Source organism: Megachile rotundata, chromosome 14 (genome assembly GCF_050947335.1).
Source record: "Megachile rotundata isolate GNS110a chromosome 14, iyMegRotu1, whole genome shotgun sequence".
NCBI lineage: Eukaryota > Metazoa > Arthropoda > Insecta > Hymenoptera > Megachilidae > Megachile > Megachile rotundata.
The window spans coordinates 7232608-7253478 of NC_134996.1; the positions used below are offsets into that span (position 1 = coordinate 7232608).

General features: G+C 31.5%; 1 protein-coding gene and 1 long non-coding RNA gene across 6 annotated transcripts in view; one reads left to right on the forward strand and one right to left on the reverse strand.

Moving 5' to 3' along the window:
* LOC100880043 (ADAM metallopeptidase with thrombospondin type 1 motif A) overlaps positions 1 to 20871 on the reverse strand; it is a 199145-nt gene that overhangs the window by 134293 nt on the left and 43981 nt on the right. The window lies entirely within an intron of this gene.
* On the forward strand, positions 3339 to 8943 carry LOC143265766 (uncharacterized). Its single transcript, XR_013040451.1, has 3 exons — positions 3339 to 3525; positions 6848 to 7014; positions 8662 to 8943. It is a non-coding gene; the product is annotated as an uncharacterized LOC143265766 (long non-coding RNA).

Sequence of the window (20871 nt, forward strand, 5' to 3'; positions counted from 1 at the left end):
TATGCGAATTATCAAGAAGATTCATAAAAACAACCTAAATTCAAAACCTCTATCTAAAATATAATATACGTTATCAATATTTCTAAATCTAACTACTTTTAACCCTTAATTACCATGTCTTAAAAAAGAACATACAGTTCTTAATATTTATTCGAAGAGAAACTCGTTCAATGTTCAATATCGGCAATATAACGAGAGTCTCCTGAATTTTCAAACTATGTGATCTCAATTTTGTGTATAAAGTCCCTAGTACATATCTCACATTTAATTTAATTCAATATTAAACAGTATTCAATAATTTAATTCAACATATAAGTTAAATTGTCAAACATTATTCCATCACAATTTAATTTTTTTATAAAGCAACTAATTTTGATCCTTAATTATCATGTCTTAAAAAATAACATACAGTCATTTTTTTTTTCGAAGAGAAACTCGTCCAATTAGTGATGACGGCAATATAACGAGAGTCTACTATAGTTTCAAACTACATGATCTCAATTTTGTGCATAAAGTCCTTAGTGCATACCTCACATTTAATTTAATTCAATATTAAATAGTTTTCAATAATTTAATTTAATTTAATTTAATTTAATTTAATTTAATTCTATATATAAGATAAATTGTCAACCTTTATTCCACCACAATTTAATTTTTTTATAAAGCAACTAAAATTAATAAAAAGTGGTATTGAAATTCCATTCCTGAAAAGTAATCCCAAAAGCCACCTCCTAAGTTTGCAGCACGGTATCATTGCGATATACAGAAGATCGCTGTTTTAATTGCATCGAAAGTGTTAATCGTTTCGAGATAAGTCGATGTATCGAACATCCTACGCACGACGAGAGGTCCGATTGTGTTATCGAACTCGATCCAGTACGAAGATACAGCGGTACAAATTTAAACGAGGATTCCTTCCGATAACCCCATACTTCTCGAAGTCGAATTAAAACTAATCGTTCGAACGTAGGTAATTTTCACCGGATAATGAAGAATAGTATGTAGAAATAGTTGCATGATGGGTAAACGTGCGAATAGCGAGGTTATTACGCAATATGGCTGCTTAGAATCAATTAATCGACCTTCTTCCGAGAGAAAAATCGAAATTCTTTCCAGATATCTCATCAACCTTGACCACAAACATATTGCGATTGAAACTCGATGGTGATTTATTGCGTGTGGTGTAAGTATGCGGCTTCCGGTTGCAGGCTTTACAGTTAAAATGTGAAGTTTATGTTTTCTTTTGCTTGGAATGGAAGGACTGTGTTTTGTGGATCGTTGTTACTTGGAATTAATATAATCATGTCGAGGTTGATGTTTGCATTACCTCAAATTCACAGATTCTTAAATTCACAAATCTCCAAGAACCTAAATTATAAATTTCTCAAATTTTAAAATTTCTAAATCTCCAAATCTTCAAATTTCCACAGTCAATTTTTCAAATTCTTAAATTCCAAAATATCTCAAATTTCTCAAACTTCTCAAACTTCTCAAACTTCTCAAACTTCTCACATTTCTCCAATTTCTCAAACTTCACAAACTTCCAAAACTTCTAAAACTTCTACAACTTCGCAAATTTCACAAACTTCACAACCTTCTCAAACTTCTCAAATTTCTCAAATTTCTCAAACTTCTCAAACTTCTCAAACTTCTCAAACTTCTCAAACTTCTTAAACTTTTCAAACTTCACAAACTTCTCAAAGGCCTCAAATTTCTCAAATTCTGTAATGCCAAAATTCACAAATCTACAGATTTCCAAATCTTCAAATTCCTATATCCTAAATTTCTAAAATTTTCACATTCTCAAATCCTTAACTTCCTAAATCCCAAATTTTTCAAATTTCTGAACACTCAAATCCCCAAACTTCCAAGTCCCCGAATTCCTAAATCTTCAAATTCCTAAGTCAAGTTTCTAAAAGTTCTAAATCTCCAAATATTCAAATCTGCAAATCTTCAAATTTCTTAAATCCCCAAACTCCCAGATCCCCAAATCCCCAAATCCCCAAATACCTAAGTCCCCAAATTCCCAAATACCCATGTCCCCAAATTCCTAAATCCTCAAACTTCCAAATTCCCAAATTACTAAATCTCCTGTTCCTCAAAGTTCTAAGTCTCCAAATCTCGAAATTCCAAAATTCCTAAGTCCCAAATCTCCCAAATCCCAAAATTCCTAAATCCCAAATCTCCCAAATCCCAAATCTCCCAAATCCCAAATCTCCCAAATCCCAAATCTCCCAAATCCCAAATCTCCCAAATCCCAAATCTCCCAAATCCCAAATTTCCCAAATCCCAAATCTTCCAAATCCCAAATCTCCCAAATCCCAAATCTCCCAAATCCCAAATCTCCCAAATCCCAAATCTCCCAAATCCCAAATCTCCCAAATCCCAAATCTCCCAAATCCCAAATCTCCCAAATCCCAAATCTCCCAAATCCCAAATCTCCCAAATCCCAAATCTCCCAAATCAAAAATCTCCCAAATCCCAAATCTCCCAAATCCCAAATCTTCCAAATCCCAAATCTTCCAAATCCCAAATCTCCCAAATCCCAAATCTCCCAAATCCCAAATCTCCCAAATCCCAAATCTCCCAAATCCCAAATCTCCCAAATCCCAAATCTCCCAAATCCCAAATCTCCCAAATCCCAAATCTCCCAAATCCCAAATCTCCCAAATCCCAAATCTCCCAAATCCCAAATCTCCCAAATCCCAAATCTCCCAAATCCCAAAATTCCCTAAGTCCCAAAATTCCCCAAGTCCTCAAATTCCTTAATTTCTAAAATCCACAAAACTTCAAATTTAACATGCAACAAAATTTCTCTAAACCACCACTATTACCTATCAAACAATAACTAGCACAGTCTCTACACTAGCACGTCAATAAATCATCTGAGAAACAAATATATTCGACTAGAATTGTAAAAATCTGTTTTATCAAGCAGTCTTGCAAAACAAATGAATCACATACAATTGATTCCAATTCCTGAAATACTTCTATGACCCTTAATATAAAAATTCGTCAAGAATGTCAGTGACGACTCTGCATCTACGTCACTGAAATTAATCACTACATTATCGTTTTGTAACGATGATATTCAACAATCACATGAACAAAATCAATCACGCCGATGATTATTATGAACTTTAACTGACAATTAACTGCGTCATTGTTTTTCACGCTGCGATTATTATACTAATCAACAGTTCATACATTTTAATTTAAAACCTGATTCATTCAAATGTCGTAAACTGGATCTTCTTAGAATTTCTCTAGATTAGTTCGCTTCAGGGTTTTCTCGAAACAGTGTGAAATTCTTTAGCAGTTATGAAAAGATACCTGAAGATTTTCTGTGATGATTTTCGAAGAACGGTAGAACATTTATGAGATACTAATTGCACGTTAATTGCGCGTAATTGATGATTGAACACGAGGGAACTGCATAATTGGCGGAGGTATTGGAAAGAAACTAGTTTAGATTTTTCCTCGCGTCATTGTTGGCGGGAAGACAAATGACTATTAGAGGGATCGGTGAGTAACAATGGATAATTACTCGAGTCGTTTAGAATTATGTGGATACTCGGAAGTTTTTGAAATTGTTCAGGTAGGAAATCGTAGAATTGCATGTTTAACCATCTTTTCATTGTGATGTGTCATTTGTTTGATTATAATATGACGTACTGCACGTTGCTTAATTTTATTTTTCATTGTTCAATTTTATTTTTATATTTATATTATATCATACTGCGCGTAGCTTCAATTTATCTTTTATTGTTCAATTTCAGTTTTATATTTACAATATCCTATACTGTGCATTGCTTAAATTTATCTTTTATCGTTCAATTTTATTTTTATATTTGTAATATGTCATACTATGTGCTGCTTAATTTCATTTTTCATTGTTCAATTTTATTTTTAAATTTATATATCATACTGTGTATTGCTTAATTTTACTTTTCACTCTTCAATTTTATTTTTATATTTATATGTCATACTATGTGTGGCTTAATTTTATTTTTCATTAAGCAATTTTATTTTTATATTTATATGTCATGCTATGTATTGCTTAATTTTATGTTTCATTGTTCAATTTGATTTTTATATTTATATGTCACACTATGTGTTGTTTAATTGTAATTTTATATTTATATGTCATACTATGCGTTGTTTAAATTTATCTTTTATTGTTTAATTTTATTTTTATATTTATAATATGTCATACTGCACGTTGCTTAAATTTATCTTTCATTGTTTAATTTCATTTTTATATTTATATGTCATACTGCTCATTGCTTAAATTTATTTTTTATTCTTCAATTTCATTTTTAATTACTATTAGGCACTAAAGAATATGCAGATTATTCGTATGGTTTCGTTTTATTAATTATTTGATAATCACTTTGTTAATTATTTTTCTGCTTAATTAATTACTGTATCAAGTTTTGTACTGTTTTATTTTAATTGATACAATTATTTTGTTTCTGCAACTTCTTAATTACTTACTAAACCATTCACTTGAATTTAATTATTTAACTTTATTAATTGAATTTAATTGTTCATTTAAATTATTTAATTTCAACAAGTATTTTTTAAGAATTTTTTCAATTTTTTTTTACTCTAACAGAAAATTAATTTTGTAAAAAAGAAAAGGTAAGAAATTGAACTATTGGATCGGTACCAATTCCCGTCAGCGTGGAGGTAGAGTAAAATTCGTATAAATAGAAAATCTTTCGAGTATCGAATGTCTAATCGAGTTGCAGGCTCGGTGCAATGCCCGTAAGCTCGTAATATCGAATATCTTTATACTCGGGTTAAACTTTGCTAACTAAGCGTTACCAATACTTTTAACTGGCTGATATTTAACGAAATAAGCAAGTTTTTTACTGTCTTTTTGGTTTTTCATGCATTTAATAGCGGTGCACCTTGTTGAGATCGTTTTAGAGGTGTGAAATATTGAGATGTACTACTGTGAGTACCGTATTTCTTGTTGTACTACTTGCTACTGATATAGTTCGCTTCGCGCGGATTTTGTTTGAGAAAATTATTTAGAATTTGGGAAATTAAGTGTTTATAGTGGAAAATAATTAGTGGTCTTTCGGAATTTCAAATTTTTAGACAAATTTATAAATTTTGGAAATTTCTCAGTTAACAAATTCTTACATTCACAAATTTTTATATTTTCAAATTTCCCAAATATCCTATATATCTACACATGTTATACAGTAGTCCTAAAACAACTAATGAGGCATTATCAACAATGCTTGAAAACAATCACAACAATACCAGTAATATTCCTATACAATTACAACAATACCAGTAATATTCCTAAACAATCACAATACTAAGAATAATTCAAAACAATCACAAAAATGTTAACAATATTCTGATATAACTACAACAATACCAAGAATAATCCGAAACAATTACAACAATATCAGCAATATTCCTAAACAATGACAAGAATATCAAAGCTATTTCAAAACAATCAAGAGACCAACATCAATGTATTCAATGAAACATTCCCAAGCACAAATATGCACACACACGTGCGCACGTGCATTATGGTGCACCCTTGCCCGAGTAACTTCTGTCATTGTTTCGTGTCCTGTTGTCCCAGTGTCTTTGTTCCCGTTTGCCAAGTATCGCGTGCGTAATCGGTGACGACGTTGTCCTAGGTTCACCGGGTCCCTTTTTACCCAGTCCAGGCATCTATCGTTATGCAATTGTACATACAATGCACGTAGTGTCGGGGCCGCCCACGCAACGACATTTAGTAAGCGCGTTTAATCTCCTCGGACATGACGTAAAGTCCCTTTGTTCCTGGAACAAGGTCCGCGATACTGCCGCCTCGAGTGGGACGTCAAAATTTCTACTCTCATTATCGTTCGTTCCGTTTCACTCGGCTCAATGTTCAAAAATATAACGCGTCGACTATTAACCCCTTGCACTATTTCGACGAATCTCGCTCCTGACGTACTCGTACAGCTGTGATCAACTTTGCTCAAATTTGTAGTACGATTCAATTTGGAGTTCAAAGAAATCAACAATTTTTTGAATTAATTATTTCTTCAATATTGTCGGTTTTATTATGTTTGTACAGCATATGTATTATTATTTATTTTCTGTTGATTTTAATTATTAATTGTTTTATTATGTGTATATCATATGTGTGACATATGTATATCTACAGTACATATGGACTATTATAAGCCATATGTGTTATTATTTACTTTCTGTTGACTTTAATTATTAAATGTTTATTTCACCATGTTTATACCACATGTGTGGTACATATACATATGTAGTATTATGCACCACATGTGTGACATACGTATATCTACAGTACATATGGACTGTTATACGCCATATGTGTTATTATTTACTTTCCGTTGACTTTAATTATTAAATGTTTATTTCACCATGTTTATACCACATGTGTGGTACATTTACATATGTAGTATTATGCACCACATGTGTGACATATGTATATCTACAATACATATGGACTATGATAAGCCATATGTGTTATTATTTACTTTCTGTTGACTTTAATTATTAAATGTTTATTTCACCATGTTTATACCACATGTGTGATACATAAACATATGTAGTATTATGCACCACATGTGTGACATATGTATATTTACAGTACATATGGACTATTATACGCCATACGTGTTATTATTTATTTTCTGTTGATCTCAATTACTAATTTTATATTTCACTGTGTTCATACATCACATATGTAATACATATGTATTTTAACAAATACACCATATGTGTTATTATTTATTTTTAGTTCTTTTTATTACCATATTTATTGATGATTTTTTGTTTCCAATTTTATTCACAGTTAATCGAAACGAGTTTTCTTTATCGTCGGTTATTTGCGAATATACGCAATTTGTTATTCGGTCGAGGAAACAATGCGCAAGAGTGCCGGGTAATGAAAAAAAATGGCCAAGTTATCAACTGACCTCTCGCTTCTTTATTTTCTTCAAAACCGTGGAAATTAATTAGGTGAGTAAGCGAGCTGAACTGTCGAGTCTGTGACGTAAACTTTCGTGTGTAAATATATTGATGAGTTAATTATTACACAGTTGGAAATTTGAGGAATTTGGGAATTTCGAAATTTGGGGATTTGGGATTGCCATAGTTGTACGAGCTATTGTTACTGTTGTTTTTGCAATTTTTATTGCTATTGCTATTAATACGTATTGTCATTTCCATTGCTACTGTTATTGATATAGCATTGCCATTGCTATTGATACATAATGATTTTCATCGATATAGCTATTGTTACTGCTATTGTTACTACTATAGTTGCTACCATTGTTACTGTTATTGTTATTGTTACTTATACTATTACTAAGGTTGTCATTGTCATTGCTATTGTCATTGCTATTGTCATTGCTATTGCCATTGCTATTGTAATTGCTATTGACATTGCTATTGTCATTGCTATTGTCATTGCTATTGCCATTGCTATTGTAATTGCTATTGACATTGCTATTGTCATTGCTATTGTCATTGCTACTGACATTGCTATTGTCATTGCTATCGTCATTGCTACTGTCATTGCTATTGTTATTGCTATTGTCCTTGCTGTTGTCATTGCTATTGTCATTGCTATTGCCATTGCTATTGTCATTGCTATTGCCATTGCTGTTGTCATTGCTATTGACATTACCATTGTCATTGCTATTATCGTTGCTATTGACATTGCTATTGTCATTGCTATTGTCATTGCTATTGTCATTGCTATTGACATTGCCATTGTCATTGCTATTGTCATTGCTGTTGCCATTGCTACTGTCATTCCTACGGTCATTGCTATTGTCATTGCTTCTGTCATTAATATTGTTATTGTTGATGTCATTGCTACTGTCATTGCTACTGTCATTGCTATTGTCATTGCTATTGTCATTCCCACTGTCATTGCTATTGTCATTGCTATTGCCATTGCTATTATCATTGTTATTGTCATTGCTTCTGTCATTAATATTGTTATTGTTGATGGCATTGATACACCATGAATTCCATTGATCTAGCTATGGCTATTGCTATTGCTACTGTTGTTGCTATTGTTACTACTACTGCTGTTATTACTGCAATGTCTATTATTACTATTGTTATTGCTATTGCAATTGTTATAGCTATTGCTATTGTCACTTGCTATTGTTATTGCTATTGTTACTGCTACTGCTATCGTTACTTCAATGTCTAATATCGTTATTATTGTTATTGCTGTTGCAATTGTTATACCTATTGCTATTGTAACTTGCTATTGTTATTGCTACATATTACAATTTAAAATGAAGAAAGTTATTTTTTGAAAACAAAATGAATCCATGAAAAAATTACGTTCAGTGTAATGACATAAATGCAAAAATATGTTTGTTTATTAATATCTGGACAATCTTTCAAAATACTAAATCAATAAACTGAATTGAAAAGAAGATAAATATTTGAGGTGCCTTTGTCGATGCATCCACATAAAAAGCAGCTAGATAATCATATAAATAAAAGATGAATTATTCACCGTGAAGGAACTATTTTCCAATTCAATACTGTGGCAAGATCAAAGAAGGCCGTCCTATAAATTCATGAATAAAATTTGCCAGAACATCGAGAATGATTAACCGACGTTAATTTAATGTTTTCAAGGCAGATTAGCCAGCAACGGCCGGCTTTCTTCGAAGGCTTTCCGGAAGCAACTTCTCTTTCAAGAAATCCATCGCGTGAAAGGATAAAGGAGCCCATAACTACGGCCGCGAGAAATTGTGGTCAACCAAGAAATCGAATACTTTTCATCGGTACACACACACGACCTTTCTTCGTGTACGACCTTGACGGCCATCCGTGAAACCACGTCCCGTTTAAGCGTCCATAAAAAAAATAAAGAATAAACCAGAGCCCTTTTTACAGCTACTTTCTTTTCAGAAGCGTTCACCAGGTAAATCCTTGACTCTTCGATGCAGGTGACAGGGATTTATTGGACGTCAATATCGATCCGAACGCTCGAGCATTTCCACTTTGAATGCAAACTGAATATTAATCATTTTAATATCTTGTTGATCGCGTATCTTCTCGATGTTTCGATGGTCACGTTCTTTCTGAGTATTGTAACGAGATTTTAATGCTCGTAGATGGCGGTATATTGAAAATTTGTTAACCTGCCGAGAGGATTAGTGTTAATAAATTGAGGGATTTAGAAAGATGGATGTTGATGTACATAGGAACTTTTGATTTTAAGATAAACATTTTTTGTTCAAGTATTACTAGGTGTTTTCGTTTATTATTAATTTGTATTGGAGTTTTTTAAATTTTGCATTAATTATTTAATAGTAGTAAAAAATTTTGATTTATTAACAGTTAGTAATGGTTAAGTTAGGTTTAGGTTTAAGTTTAGGCTAGGTTAGGTTTATTTTTAGTTTTAGTTTTAAGTTAAGGTTAGTTTTAGTTTTAGGTTTAGGTTAGATTTAGGTTAGGTTTAGGTTTAGGTTAGGTTTAGGTTAGGTTTAGGTTAGGTTTACGTCAGGTTTAGGTTAGGTTTATGTTTGGTTTTACGTTTAAGTTAGGTTTAGGTTTATGTTTAGGTTAGGTTGAGGTTATGTTTAGGTTAGGTTTAGTTTAAATTTATTAATAGTCAAGAATCGATTAATTAACAGTTAAGACAGTTAATTAATACTTAAAAATGAATTAATTAACAAGTAAGAATAAATGATTGATTTAAAGAGTAATAACAAATTAAAAATTAATGACTAGTTAGGAGGAATGACTTAATAGGTAAGAGCTTATGACAACCATTTAGCATTCAAAAAATAATAACACTAATCAGCAGTTCAAAATTAAGTAACAGTTAAGCATCAAATCAATAACTGACATAAATCAACATAATCAGATTTAATCAGAAAATCTCCTGCGCCTAATAAATCAACACAAGTTGTGAACAATCACGACTAACTGATCCATCATGAAATTTTTATCTACTATAATTCCAGCTGAAGATCGAACAAGCCAATTACAAGGTCTCAATAGTTTGATCGATCACCTAATTAATTTCCCCTAATTTTTATAAACTTCAAGTCTCGTAGAACAAAACTCAGCAAGAAATTCATAAAAGTGTGATAAATTTATAGATTGATCGATGATCCTTATTAACGAGGATTTTTCTTTGAAATCTAATTATTCGAAGATCCCACCAGATCAGCAAAACCAACCAACACGAAAAAATGTACCGTTGATTACGTTCCAAGAAATTGGTCTCCCGTTTATCGTATTTTGTCGTACAAGACAGATCTATCAGTGTCCAGTGATGAGAACTGCTTAACCTTCCTATATCCACGTGATCGTCAACGCGTGTCTCCGGTTCGTATGGTACAACTATATGTATATCGTCTATCGCTCACCCCATATCCTGTATCCTGTGTCGGGATATCAGATTATCACGCGGTAAGCGTTTTTTCTGTGGCTCTGCGTTGCCGCCTTCGTGTCCTTTTAGAAGCGTTTTCTCATCAGCTGCACTTTCGCCATTCTTTTTGGTTAATAACCCTCTTATTTTTGCTTTTTTATCATTTTTTTAATGTTGCATTGGTATATTTTGCTTTGTATTTTTTGTCAGTAATTGTATTAATAGTATGAATTAATTGTACTAATTTGTTGGAGCTATTAATTGTACTGGAACGTATTGTTATTGCACATTTTACTTAATAGAAATTTTTGGATTTCTAGATTTCTAAATTTCTAAATTTCTAAATTTTTAAATTTCCAGATTTTCAAATTTCTAAACTAATTATTACAGAATTTTTATATTTGCAAATTTGGTGAATTTTCTACTTTATAGAATTTTTGGGAAAATTGCAATTTCTATATTTATAATTTTGTGAAGTTCCAGCTTTGCAAATTTCTACATTTCTAAATTTCCAATTTTCCAATTTCCCCATTTCCAAAAGTCCCCAAATTCCTAATTTCCCAAATTTCAAATTCCCCAAATTTCAAATTGCCCAAATTCCAAATTCCCCAAATTTCTCAAGTTTCAAATTCCCCAGATTCCAAATTCCCTAGATTCCAAATTCCCTAGAATCCAAATTCCACAGATTCCAAATTTCCCAAATTCCTAATTTCCCAAGTTCCAAATTCCCCAAATTCCAAATTCCCCAAATTCCAAATTCCCCAAATTCCAAATTCCCCAAATTCCAAATTCCCCAAATTCCAAATTCCCCAAATTCCAAATTCCCCAAATTCCAAATTCCCCAAATTCCAAATTCCCCAAATTCCAAATTCCCCAAATTCCAAATTCCCCAAATTCCTAATTTCCCAAATTCCAAATTCTCCAAATTTCAATTTTCCCAGATTCCAAATTCCCCAAATTTCTCAAGTTTCAAATTCCCCAGATTCCAAATTCCCTAGATTCCAAATTCCCTAGAGTCCAAATTCCACAGATTCCAAATTCCCCAAATTCCTAATTTCCCAAGTTCCAAATTCCCAAATTCCAAATTTCCCAAATTCCAAATTCCTCAAATTCCAAATTCCCCAAATTCCAAATTCCCCAAATTCCAAATTCCCCAAATTCCAAATTCCCCAAATTCCAAATTCCCCAAATTCCTAATTTCCCAAATTCCAAATTCTCCAAATTTCAATTTTCCCAGATTCCAAATTCCCCAAATTCCCCAAATTCCCTAAATTCCAAATTTCCCAAATTTTCCAAATCTGTACACTTCTAAATTTCTAAATGTCCCTAAACGATAACCCTAAATGTCCCTAAAGTTGACCCTAAAGAAATCCTATACCATAAAGCAACTAAACAAATTAACTTTTGCGAAAGGCATTACATGACAACCCAAATAATATTTTGTTCCAGCATCACTTTATTCTGAATAATATGATTTGGTTCCAATATTATCTCATTGCAAATATCATTCACTTCTACTACCTTAAACAGACATATGAAAAATGTGAGGTTGACTTTAAAGGAATCCACACCATAAATCAACTAAAAGAATCAACTGAAATTCAGTTCCAATACCTGAAACATTTGAAAAATGTGAGGAATCCCATCATAAACTCACAACTAAAAGAATGAATTTTTGCAAAAGAGTTACACGACAATCCTTTCAGTAAGATTTCGTCAGAAGATGATCAAACCGGTAGCCGTCACTCCGAGGCAATTAGTAGGCTTCTTCAGCACCGGTAGTCACGATCGTCTGGATGTCTGTTAACAAGCATGTGCGCACTTCAACGTCAGTTCAGACAATGCTCGAAAGGAGGTGAAGAATGTTGGTTAGAAAGGGCTTTGTGAACTGTGTCGTCTGCCTGGTGTCGGTCGGCGCCAGTACACCACGTGTCGTTGAACTGAACGACATTGTTTGACGCATAAAAGGCTGGCCCTCGCCTGCATCGAAGTCTTCTCGCGGTTCTCTTGCATAAACATTTCGTCTTCTTCGTGGCCAGACAAGCTTTCTTTCCTTTCCATGCGAGCGGATGTTATTCAGGGAATAAAAGTCACGGTGCTTTTATTCGTTCATTAACAAGCGGACAAAGACTCCACGGATTTTTCTGCATTTTTCCTCGTAAAACTGTTACGGTGAAGAAAATGCCTTTCATCGGATAGCAATGAATCCCGGAGAGGGATTGAAACACAACTCATGCACTCGGGTGGGTTAAGAACCTCGTGTTTAATGTTGTTTAACCATTGTGCGCTGTAGAGCTTTACGTGCAGAGTCTTACGCCGCCATATTGGAATGAGACTTGGATTTCTGGGTAGAACGGCGAGTTCTTGGGAATTTCTTTGGTTATGTGAGTATGAAAGTGAGTATTTATTTTTAAATAGTATATTTGATTGTAGATGTATGATAAATATATGTGGACATATTATTATAAATATATAAAATCGTTTTATGTGGTTGATGTATGATCAACTGTATGACATATGACGTATATGCAGCTGTGTATGTGCATAATATGCATAATGTATCAACGGTAAAATTATTGTTATTACACAGAATAATATAATTTATTATTGTTGTGCAAGAAAGTACAGTTTAGTGTAGTTGTTATACGAAGTGGCGTTATTTATTATAGACACATAAAACACTATAATTTATTGTAGTCATAAAAACAGTGCAAGTTATTATAATTATTCTACAAAATTACAATTTGTTATTGTCATTGTATACAAGAGAACAATTTATTGTTACTGTGTAAAGCAGTACAATATATTATTGTTATTATATAAAGTAGTAGAATCTAATATCGTTATTATATAAAACAGTATAACTTAATATGTTATTATAAAAAGTAGTATTAATTATTATTGTTATAACACTTAATAAGTGTAAGTTATATTACAAACTTAAAATTTGAACAATTTAAACTTAAGTTTATAGTTATTAATAAAATATAAAACTCAAAAGAATTAATCTGAATGTTACAGTTATAAGTACAACCCTAACCTAAAATAGCGTGAAGAATGCATCATATAAATTCCCTGAAACCTATCAAATTTCCCAAAACAGAATGTATCTATGAAAATCCTATGAAAATATAACTATCAGTTAAAACAGTATGAAAAATATATCACATAAATTCCCTAAAACCCATCAAATTTCTCAAGAAAGAATGTATCTATGAAAATTCTATAAAAATATAATTATTACTTAAAACTTTATGAAAAATATATCAGACAAATTCCCAAGAACTATAAATTCCCTAAAACTTACCAACTTTCTCAAATAAATTCTATAAAAATGTAATCATAACTTAACACAGTATAAAGAAAATATATATATTTCCTAGAACCACAAATTCCCTAAAACCCTCTATCAACTTTCCCTAGGAGAGTATAGAGAATATATATAAATTCCCTAGAACCAAAAATTCCCTAAAACCCACTATCAACTTTCCCTAGTACAGCATAAAGAATATATATAAATTCCCTAGAACCACAAATTCCCTAAAACCCACTATCAACTTTCCCTAGAACAGCATAAAGAATATATATAAATTCCCTAGAACCACAAATTCCCCTAAATCCCACTATCAACTTTCCCTAGAACAGTATAAAGAATATATATAAATTACCTAGAACCACAAATTCCCTAAAACCCACTATCAACTTTCCCTAGTACAGCATAAAGAATATATATAAATTCCCTAGAACCACAAATTCCCTAAACCCCACTATCAACTTTCCCTAGAAAAGATGTGTCTACAAAAATCTCAGAATTCAGAGAATCTAGAACTCCCTAATTTACAGAATTAATTAGAATTTCATGACTGACACTCAAAAGTTAAAATCGCGTTATATCACCGAAAACGCGTTGACGCGCTGACAAAACCGACTCAGCCGGTTCTCATCGTGGCACACAGCTTCCGGCACACCGAGATGTCACCTCGGTTTTATCCCAGGTCAGGATAATACGAGCGGACAGCCAGCCAAATTGCCCCGGTACAAAATAGACCGAGCAGACCCGTTCGCGTGTTCGTCGTTTTGGAATTCATACACAGCTGGCTTGAATTGTCCAGCTTCTATTCCGCTTTAAATCTGGACCCATCCCGACCGAATAATGCAACCTACTCGCGTGACGCGTTTGAAATATGCACGCATACGCGAAATAGAATCCGTACACGCGAAATTGGCACCGTGGCTATCTTTAAAGGGATAACGTTCTTTTAGTTTCGTTTTGAGAGATTAGGTACTTGTTGCTTGCTTAGTTTTCTTTTCGTGTTATATCGTTAATTTGTGCTGCTTTGTTAACTTGATGGATTGTGTATTTTGTGGTATTGGTTTATAGCACTATATGTTGACTTTAAATTGGAAGTATATTGAGTTAGGTACAATTTTTAGTCTGATTATATTGGTGATATGGAGAGTTTGAAAATTTGGGATTTTAGAAAATTAAGAATTGTATGATTTGGAAATTTAGGAGTTTAATACGGGGGTTTTTTAACTGATGGAATATTGGGAAATTGGGAGTGCTGAAATTTGGGAATTTGAGAAATTTTAGAATTTAAGGAACCTTGAGAATTTGAAAATTAGAGTTTGAGATTTTAGAAATTTTAAAATTTGATAAAATGGGATTTAGAATACTAAGAAATTTAGGAGTTTGCGAAATTCGAAATATTTGAAATTTGACAGTGTGTAATTTATACAATTTGGGCATTTCAAAATTGAGGAATTTGACAATTTGGAAATTTGAGAATTTGGAAATTTGACAATTTGGAAATTTGACAATTTGGAAATTTGACAATTTGGAAATTTGAGAATTTGGAAATTTGACAATTTGGAAATTTGAGAATTTGGAAATTTGACAATTTAGAAATTTGAGAATTTGGAAATTTGAGAATTTGGTAATTTGACAATTTGGAAATTTGAGAATTTGGAAATTTGACAATTTGGAAATTTGAGAATTTGGAAATTTGACAATTTGGAAATTTGACAATTTGGAAATTTGAGAATTTGGAAATTTGACAATTTGAAAATTTGAGAATTTGGAAATTTGACAATTTAGAAATTTGAGAATTTGGAAATTTGACAATTTGGTAATTTGACAATTTGGAAATTTGGCAATTTGGAAATTTGACAATTTGGAAATTTGACAATTTAGAAATTTGAGAATTTGGAAATTTGAGAATATGGAAATTTGAAAATTTGGAAATTTGAGAATTTGGAAATTTAACAATTTGCAAATTTGACAATTTGGAAAATTGAGAATTTGGAAGATTGAGAATTTGGAAATTTGACAATTTGGAAATTTAACAATTTGGAAATTTGACAATTTGGAAATGTGAGAATTTGAAAATTTCACAATTTGTAAATTTGAGGCCTTGAAGATTTAAAAAATTTAAGAATTTGAAAACTTAGAAATTTTATAATTTGATAATTTAGAATTCATACAATTTGCTAATTCAAACACCAAAGAATTTGACAAATTCGAAACCAAAATTTTTGAAGAAAAAAGTATTAATTCGAAAATAAATTAGGACTGTTCTCTGTACATCGAACGCAGTATTTTAATCGTTTGTATGCTTTATATCGAACGATTTATAGTTACATTAATCAATACGAATTACTATTTGATTCTATGTGGTTAATGTAACCACAAATCGATCGAAGGGGAGCATGAGAAAAACCAGAGTCAATTGACTAGTGTTGATTTTTCCTGAAATTACCTGGAAATTTTGCAAATTTAGAAATTGAATTGTGTAGGAATTTTGGTAGAGAGAAATCTTTTAAATTTAGTCGAAAGTGCAAAAATTTTAGAATTTTAAAATTTAAAGAATTTAAAGAATTTTGAAAAATTCAAATTATTTGTAGGAATTTAATTTCACTTTTGGTATAATGTAATATATGTTATTAAATATGTTGATATAAGTTTATATTTAATGAGTATAATATACTCTTGTATGTAATGCATTTAATACAATTTCACTTATAACGAATATAATGCAATTTCTCATTTAATGAATTTAATACAAATTCATATTTAATGCATCAAATGTAAATTTTATATATAATGAATATAATATAATTTCACATTTAATGAATACATATAATAAAATTTCACATGTAACGAATACAATTCAAATTTCACATACAACAAATATAGTATAACTTCACATGTAATGAACATAATACAAATTTCATTTATAATGAATATAATACAAATTTCACATAATTAATGCATATAATATAATTTCACATATAACAAATATAGTACAATTTCATATGTAGTGAACATGATACAAATTTCATGTATAATAAATGTAATATAAATTCACATGTAATGCACATAATACAAATTTCACATATAATGAATACAATAAAAATTCACATATAATGAATATAATACAAATTCACATGTAATGCACATAATACAAATTTCACATATAATGAATATAACACAAATTCACATGTAATGCACATAATACAAATTTCACATATAACGAATATAACAAATTCACATATAATCAACACAATATAAATTTCACTTTAAAACACTAAATTTAAAAGAACCAGAAACTAATAACACCAGCAAAAAGAATCACTGTAAAATTACTTTCTAAGCAAAGAAATGTACCATTTGACAAACCCAAGCTCCACCTCCGTCCATTAGCGTTAGATCTACGACTGAGCCCTACATTATGGCGCAATTTGCCAAGGATAGAGTTCTGTATTGCAGCAATTACCCTCTAACGTTCGAACAATACGTGATAAATATTGAAATTATCAGGATAAACGCACAGCAATCCAACAAAGCAGCCTCTGGCAGCGTAGCGTGCCGGTCGATTCGCGCCGCGTTCGATTAATCGGGGCGCATGAAATATAATAAAACTTACGAGGAACGCATTAGCGTAAATTTCAAGAGCATCGAACGATATCTTCGCGGCATCCTCATAGCCGACCGCCCGTAACTTCAGCTATTTTAGACCGAACCGTTTTAGACATAAATTACACAGCCGAACAACGAACGTATCCTGCTGCGAGGTGGCGATTCGGGCCTCGTTGGATCGACAAAAATGTTTACGGAGCAAAACCTAAACGTCTCGGGTTGCGCCGCATTTTACAGCTTCTACATCTGATGGTTCGTCTCAAGGTCACGCAATGTCGGAAATCTCGATAGTTTGTGTTCCATTTTTTTGGAAGATTACTCGCCTACGAGCTACGGTATGAATAGATATCGAGCTTTCGAATTTCCGAACTTCTGCCATATTCGTGGTTTTAGATGGAGATTTAAAGTCTGGGGAATTTGGAGATTTCGGGAATTTTTAGATGTCGAGCTTTTGAGATTGGGAACTTTCAACCTGTAAAGAGATCAAGCTTTTGAATTTCGGAGCTTTTGTCGTTTTTCAATGATTAAGTCGTCAGATTTGGAGATTTGAAGATTTCGAGCTTTTTAGAATGGGAGCTTTTGGGCTTTAAGGAGTACGAGCTTTCGGGTATTGAAGAATAAGTGCTTTTGTGCTTTTAAGAATGAGAGCTGTCGAGTTTTCAAAAATGAGAGCTTTAAAGCTTTCAAGAATGGGAGCTTTCGAGTTTCTAAGAATGAGAGCTTTCGAGCATTAAGGAATAAGAGCTTTCGAATTTTGAAGAATAAGTGCTCTTGTACTTTTAAGAATAAGAGCTTTCGAGTTTTCAAGAATAAAAGCTTTCAAGTTTTCAAGAATGGGAGCTTTCTAGTTTAAAAGAATAAGAGCTTTCCAATTTGGAAGAATAAGTGTTTTTGTACTTTTAAGAATAAGAGCTTTCGAGTTTTCAAGAATAAAAGCTTTCAAGTTTTCAAGAATGGGGGCTTTCGAGCTTTCAATAATGGTAGCTTTCTATTATAGTTTAAAAGAATAAGAGCTTTCGAGTCTGAAAGAATAAGAACTTTCAAGCTTTCTCGAATGAGAGCTTTCGAGCTTTCATAAATAGATATTTTTGCACCTTCAAGACTAAAGCTTCTAAATTTTTAAGAATAGATTTTTGCACTTTCAAGAATAATTTCGAGTATTCAAGAATAGGAGCTTTTGTGCTTACAAGAGTGGATACTTTCGAGCTTTCAAAAATAGGTACTTTTGCACTCTCAAGACTAAAGGCTCCCAAATTTTCAAAAATAAGTGTTTCTGTACTTTTAACAATAAGAACTTTTAAGCTTTTAAGAATAGGAGCTTTTGCTTTTGCTGAAATCGAAGCTTTCGATATTTCAACCTTTAGTAGGAGTTTTCGAACATTCAAGCTTTAAAACTTTCATCGATAGAAACTTTTTAAAACAAGAATTTTCCACTTTCAGAGCTTTTAAGGGTTAAAATTGTCAGTCGTCTGAGCTTCTAAAAATTGGAGCTTTCTAAACTTTGACTTTTAGAGCTTTAAAGAGTAGTTTTCGAATTTCTAAACTTTTTAGAGTACCTTTTGCCCTTTTCGACCTGTACAGACATCAATAGTCACATTTTTCGAGCTTTCGAGCTTTCGAGCTTTCGAGCTTTTGAGCTTTTGAGCTTTTGAATCTATGAGGTTTGAGGAACAATAATTATCAATAAATTAGAAGTTTTAATCTTTCTCGAGCAGGAGAATTCGAGATCGGAAGAATCAGAGCTTGCGAGCTTTTATTACTCCTTGGCATATGGTCACAGAAAGGTGCATCGCCCTAGATTTAGCCGTTCCTCAAACTATTCAAGAAGTTCCAGTGAACAGAGAATATCTCCACCTGGGTGGTTCGAGTTTATGGCTCTCGTGAATTAGAAGATATTTTAGTTTTAGACATAATGGGATATGGCGACGTGTTTCGAAGGGGATTTTTCATTTATTTATTAGTTCTCTATTTATAGAATTTATTACTACAAACTTAATCGTCACTTCTTGTAAACTATCTATTTAAATCTCTTTTGTCTAACATACAATAAATTTCTTACAATTTATTTAAAACTCGAATAAAATATTATCAAATTGAATTTAGCGTTTCATTTTATTTATTAATATAAATTTTTAATTTGTCAAAAATAAAATATTTTTATATGAATTTTTTTTTAATCAATTTCGTGGTGAAAAGAAAAATGTTTGTAAGTGATACTTTTGAAAAGAATGTTTCAATTATTTTATTTGTAAAATGAGTATGAATGAATGTGAAATGATTATTAAAGCTATTCATACTTTTTATAATTAACAAGCTTTATTATATTTTGGCAACATTGTGATATGATATAGTACTTTTATTAACAATGTAGTATTATGTAAATTAAATAGAAATTTATGAACATTTTATCATTTAGGTAAACGAAAAGTTACATCCACAGTTCTTGCATTTGCAGCCTCATTTACATTCACTCGTCAATTTTCTCATATCACAAATCATATCACTACCTTACATCACAAATTTGCCTCATCTCCTACAAGTATAATATAACTCGTACTCATATTTGAATAAAATGTACAATTTTCCCTAAAGTTATTCGTAAGATTCAGCTGACTCACGACCTCTCCAAAACATTCCACGTAGCCTGAATGTCTCCAGCTGGGTGGCTAAACTTTATAGCTTTCGTGGATTAGAAGGTATTTGAGTGGTTCGGAGTTTCGAAGGTTTATAGTTTATAGACTCGGAACTTAAAAGCTAAACCTGCCGTCCAATCAAAGAAAGAAAGATTTGTTTATGCTTTAGAGTGATTCGAAAACATTTGAGTGAAACTCTAACCTTCTCTCTGTCTATGGGGTGCACATCTCAAACTAATACGTTATATTTCTTATATCAGTCTTTTCGACAATCAATGAAATTCCACAAACACTTAGAAATACAAAGACAGTTGTTTTGTGAAAACTTTTTATACAAAGATTTTACAGAACAGTTTTACAAAACGATTTTTTAAAATGATTTTACGAAAAGATTTTGCAGAAAGGGTTTACAAGACGGTTTTATAAAATAATTTTATGAAACGATTTTATAAGAAGATTTAGTAAAAAGATTTTAGAAAAACAGTTTTACAAAACAATTTTATAAAATAATTTTATGAAACCATTTGATGAAAAGATTATATAAAAATAGTTTTACAAAACGATTTTTTAAAATGATTTTACGAAAAGATTTTGCAGAAAGGGTTTACAAGATGGTTTTATAGAATAATTTTATGAAACCATTTGATGAAAAGATTATATAAAAATAGTTTTACGAAACAATTTTATAAAATAATTTTATGAAACGATTTGATGAAAAGATTTTATAAAAGCAGTTTTACGAAACAATTTTATAAAATAATTTTATGAAACGATTTGATGAAAAGATTTTATAAAAGCAGTTTTACGAAACAATTTTATAAAATAATTTTATTAAACGATTTGATGAAAAGATTTTATAAAAGCAGTTTTACGAAACAATTTTATAAAATAATTTTATGAAACGATTTGAT